Here is a 6,306-nt window from a genome sequence, read left to right as displayed (position 1 = left end):
TAATCTTCTTATGACATCTACGTTTTGTTGTTGCTTAGGATGGTTATCTCTCAAAAGATCTGATTACTTACCAAGAACATGCTGGAGAATCTACAGATTCACATCCGCCATGCTCGATGCAGCGTCAAATGAGTTTTTGGATCAGACAAATTATGAGTATTGCTTTCTAGGTAAGATTTGCACGTACACAAATAAACATATCTGTAATGTGGTTTATAAGTCACCATTTTCAGTCCAATGTAATCTCTTTTATATAATCAATAGGCAAAGCCATCTTTGGATAAGTTTAGGGTTCTAATGAAGCATCTCTAATGAATAAATTTAATGAATCTAAGGTTATAGGAAAACATTGAAGAGATGACATGATGAATTTTTTTGCATAAGTTTGTGGGATTAAAATAACTTTTAAAAAACATACCTATTATTTGTATAATTTTGATAAAATATAAACACAATGTCAGCATACAAAAAACAATACTGTTAAAATTCCAAGATAAAAAATACATATTAATAAGTCTACGATCTACAAATAAAACAATAAAAAAATAATAAAATCTATACGTATACAAGTGAAAACAACAAAATATACATTTAATTGTACAAAATAAAGTCATGAACTTGAACAGTATTGTTTTAACATAAAAATTCAAATATTGGAGCAATACAACATATACACTCACCAAATATAATATAGTATAACATATACATTCACATCATTTAGATATTTTTCTTTCGCACCATTACAAATTTCTATATTTATTAAACCATACCGTTTCCAAATCAAAAACTCAAATTTACATACCATAAATATAAAATCACCAATGCAATAAAATATATCCATAGCTGTGTATTGAAAAATACCAAATCGCAAGTCAAGCTCTGAAATTTGACATCGTTTCAAAGGATCGATGCTACATAATTCTAGATTTATGTTGATCTTCACTTTGTACCTCTATGTTTTGTTTGCTTCTTTCAATTCTATTTTAAACCCCCCTTCCCTAAATATACCATAAATATAAAATCACTAATGCCATAAAATATATCCATAGCTGTGTATTGAAAAGTACCAAATCGCAAGTTAAGCTCCCGAAATTTGACATCGTTTCAAAGGATCGATGCTACAGAATTCTAGAGTTATGTTGATCTTCACTTTATACCTCTATACTTTCTTTGCTGCTTTCTTTTCTATTTTAAACCCTCCCCCCTCCCTTTTAATATATCATACTTATTAACCCTTCTCTTTCTATTCCCATGCAATCTCTTCTAATCCCACGTTCTTATATACAACAATAACTTTCAACCCAAGCTCCAACAAATTCAACTAACGATAGGTAAAAGGTTGGCACCAAAATTCTCACTTTATTCAAATATGGGATACAACTTACGATATTCATCTTTTGTCTGAACAACTACAAACAAACAAATATATTACTATATACCAAATGAATCAACAAATCCTTAACACCTTATTAGACAACAAAACATACAGAATACCCCTAGCATATATATATATATATATAAATATAAAGTAGAACTCTCTGCTTCTTGCTTAAGCCACGTCACTAAATAAGATAACAAGAATGAGCCACATGTCCTACTCTTTAATATGGGTCTGTAGTTCTCAATTTATATTGTTGCACGATTTCCGTTCTTAGACGTAGGGCCATTATTTACAAACTTAGCCCAGTAAATAATAAACACCCACTAATGAGGTCTACGTTTTCGTAACTGTAACGTCGCATAATCAAGCCATCTCCTCCCCTCGATTCCGTCGACGGAGTAATTCAATATTAATGGAGTGCAATCAATTCACCCCACTTTCTCCTCGCCTATTCAGATTTTTCACCTCCTCCATCAACAGAATCAGCTGTATATATATGGTCTCAAGGCCCTCACAAGGAATCACAAACCTCTTACGAATCATACTATTGGTCTTATTAATTGCTCTCACCACGATGCAAGAACCAAGGCTCGATAAAGTGGATATCGGACCCGAAAAAAAGTTCATCAATAGATCCACGGTGGTGAGAGAAGTAGCGCTTAGAACCAGAAATGGAGCTATCGACGTGGGATTTCATAGATTCAGAGACACCAATCCATGAGAGAACAGAGAGACAAAACCATGTCACTAATTTTGATGTCGAGAGGCTTCGAGCAGAGATCAATCAAAGAAACGTGCATCGAAGGTTCTTGCTGGCAGACCAATCTGGGGATAGAGTTGAAGCTAATAAGTTAATGTATTTTTTCTGTGCAACAATTGAGGTTGTGATGGTTAAAGATAATGCGAAAAGATGGATAAGAGGGAAGAGAGTTGTTATAAAGAGAGAAAACCTCAGAAAAGTCTTCAGTTTCAGTTATTTGTTAAATGGTGAAGGGATAAGAGCTCACTGCTGTTCACTCACATGGCGAAGCGAAGAGTGCCTACAGCTGTCCACGCACGTGATCTGTTGCCTCTTCCTCTGATTTTTGTTATTATTATCAAAGTCTTTAAAATTAATTTCAGTAACATATACGAGTGCTCTTATTGTATGTGCTACAAACAAAAGTTAAATAATACAACAGATTCAATAAACTAACAAAATAATAGCATAAGGAAATCCTTAAGTCTCAAAACATTTTTCTATTTGAGTGTTAAAAATGATATACTTTGTCAGTACATGATAGGTGTCTAATATGTGAGATAAGGAAATGAGATCAACTATTACACAAGCTATATCCTATTTACACTTTTATTAAAAACCCACAAAAATGAGTTTTTGGTTTTTCTTCACAATAAAATGGCACAATGTGATTGTCAGCAGAAAATTCAAACACGTAAAAAATGTGAGCAAATATTCATACGTTAAATTAAACGGGATATACTCTCATTATACCACTTCTTCTATACATTTTCCTAAAATTTGACACATTATAGCAACTAAAAAAGTTATTAGTTACTCCACATTTAGATTCTCTTATCATTTAACTAAATTTATTAATAAAACGTTTAATAACCCAAATATTTGTAAAATGATATTTTATTTTTAATCCAGCAAAAATGTGATATCAATATATCAGAAAATGTATGTTAGTGAACAATACATAATATAAAAACATAAACAACAAGAATAAAAAGTTCGTAAGAACACAAAAGGATATCCATTTATAACATGCTTCATCGAATCACGTCAACAAAAATAAAAGTGTAGATTTCACATAATTATTATCCACCAAAATCAATATTAGAAATATTAACAAGAAAATAAATGATTAATATACAACCATATCAATACATTAATATCACATTATAGAATACAATTTAGTAAAAATATACAATATAATTTGATTTTGATACAAATTTAATCAACAAATAATCATTAATTCAAATTAATATGAATTTTAAGAATAAATAAAAATTATAGGAACAAAAAGGAAAAAAATATATTAACAATATTATTTTCATATTTCATCAAATTTAGACCAACAGAAAGTTTACTTTTTGGTCACTAAACACACACCTAGGAAACATAGCAAAATTGATGGAAAACAACAACCAAAGACAAAGACATAGTCAAACATATATAAATCAAAAAAAAAAAAAAACTAAGTAAAAAAATACACAATACAATCAAAAATATACATTTTATAAGATAATCATTAAAGAAAATCATTCGTGGCATTGTTACTCAAGTTTTATCAAAACAAGATCAAATAAAATACAATAAAATCACTGACTCTGATAGATTTTTCCCTTCTAATCACTAAAATTAAGTTAACTAAATTAATAGGACATTGATGCAAAACTAACATCAAAAAGAATACACCTATTTGTAATTAGACATAGAAAAACATAAGAACAAAAATGAAAAGTTTTGAGTTTATAATATAGACAAGAGATCTAAAATTATTGTATTCAAATAAATATGAGGTTTTAAAGATTACATCATGAGTTCAAAAAATCAACAATTATACTGATGTTAAAAATAAACACGTAAATATTTGCATAGTCTAAATAAAAGACAATATAAAGTAACCAGACAAAGAACACAATGGAACATAAGTAAATTATGCTGATTAAAGTAAACAATCAAAAGATTAAACAAGAGAATTTATCTACTATGATCTTAAAAAGGTTTATCAAAAATACAGTTCTCGGATATAAAAATGATCGAAAAAGTTTTGTTAAGAGTAAATAGACACTTATATCCAGAAGATTAATTAATCTCGACTTACGGTCTAGATTTGAACGGAGGTTTTGAAGGTGGATTTTGAATTTTTAAAAATAAATAAAAACTAAAACATTTAAAATATCTTCTGGCAATTTGTGGATTTTTTTGGTGAAAATAAATTTAAAAATAGTCTTTTAAGAGAATTTTCCTTTCAACAACTATATCATGAAATTTAGATAAACGCAACGAAACTGATATATTGATACATTTGTGTATTTAGTTTTCTATTATTTTTCTATTTATGATGTTGAATATAGAGTCAGCATTAATCAGCTCATGTATAACTACAGTTGAACCGCTCTACAATTTATATGTTCCATATCTGAGATTGTTATGTTCCATATCTGAGATTGTAGTTCATATCGTTAAAGAATCAGCTATGATCAAGAATCAGCTATGATCAATTTTTTTTTTTAATTTCAACCAAAACTGCTTTCTAACCAATTTCTTAACAATTTATAACAGCTCCAATCCACTGGCATTGACGTATGCTATATGTAATAATCCAATAGCTAAGAGTTGAGTCACTTGCTTTCTTTCAAGCTTATTAAGAAACATTAGTCGGTGTTTTTCTTTAGAAAAAGAAGCTACCGACAACAACAATTCTTAAGCTCACTGAGCATATCACAACAACTAAGAAAACTACATGGTATTCTTATCAGAGCAGCCTCCTTATTGCATGAGGTAGAACCATCATTGTTCAACGGTAATCACCTTATCACGAACCACATTTCAAAACCTAAAAACAATCATTCAATCAATACATACAAATGCAAAACCAACTATCAAACAAAAATTGCTTACAAAAGAAAATATAACTTAGCACACAAAAATTACACTGCATCTCGCGCGTAGCGCGGACAAACCACTAGTTTAATAGTAAAATCAAGTTTTCCACCGAAACTCTAAATTGGATATTTTTTCATCAAAACGCTAAATTTCATTTTTCCCACAGAAACAACAAAATCATGTTTTCCTGCCAAAACTGCAAAGTTTTGTTTTTTTCGTCAAAACCAGAAAATCATATTTTATGCCAAAACCGCACAGTCGTGTTTTCTCATCAAAATAATAAAATCGAGTTTTTCCGCCAAAACCGTAAAATTGAGTTTTCCGCCAAAACCGCAAACTCGTGTTTTCCTACCAAACCGCAAAGTTGTGTGTTTCCCGCCAAAACCGTAAAATCAAAATTTCCTGCCAAAACGGCAAAGTAATCATCGGTTTTGTGTTACATCGGTTTCTTATCAGGTAATCATCAATGGCGAACCCAGGGGTAAAATTAACCCCACCAGAGGGTTGAGGCAGGGTGATCCATTATCTTCTTTCCTCTTCATTTTGTGCACCGAATCTCTGATCTCCCTCCTTCAAGGAGCGGAGGAAGAGAAGCGCATCTTGGGATTACGTGTTGCCCGTGCCAGCCCCCGAATCACACATCTCCTCTTTGCGGATGATAGCCTCTTTTTTTGCAAAGCAGAAGTGCGACAATGCAAGGAGATTTTAGACATTTTAGACACATATGGAAATGCTTCGGGACAAAGACTTAATGCGTCAAAGTCCTCCATCATTTTTGGGAATAAAGTTGACCATAGCGTAAAGCAAAGTATAAAAGGTGTTCTTGGGATTACTACTGAAGGAGGGATGGGCAAGTACCTCGGACTCCCAGAGCAAATACGTGGTTCAAAGATGAAAGTGTTTTCCTATGTACAAGATCGCCTCAATGGATGTGTCACCTCGTGGTCGGCTAGATTATTCTCGAAAGGGGGTAAAAAAGTTCAAATAAAATCAGTGGCGCAAGGTGTTCCGACATACAGTATGTCGTGTTACTTGCTTCCACAAGGCATCGTGGAGAAACTAAAAAGTGCAGTCTCAAATTTTTGGTGGAGCTCGAGCCAAAATAACCGAGGCTTGCATTGGATTGCTTGGGACAAGATTTGTGCTCCACATGATCAGGGTGGACTCGGCTTCTTAGATATACACGATTTCAATATTGCTTTATTAGCAAAACAACTTTGGAGATTGATACAGTTTCCAAACTCCCTCCTCGCCCGAGTTTTGAGAGGACGATACTATAATCGATCAAGCCCTTTGGAAGATCGTAAGG

Source organism: Brassica oleracea, chromosome C6, assembly GCF_000695525.1.
Source record: "Brassica oleracea var. oleracea cultivar TO1000 chromosome C6, BOL, whole genome shotgun sequence".
NCBI lineage: Eukaryota > Viridiplantae > Streptophyta > Magnoliopsida > Brassicales > Brassicaceae > Brassica > Brassica oleracea.
This window is presented reverse-complemented; position numbering follows the sequence as displayed.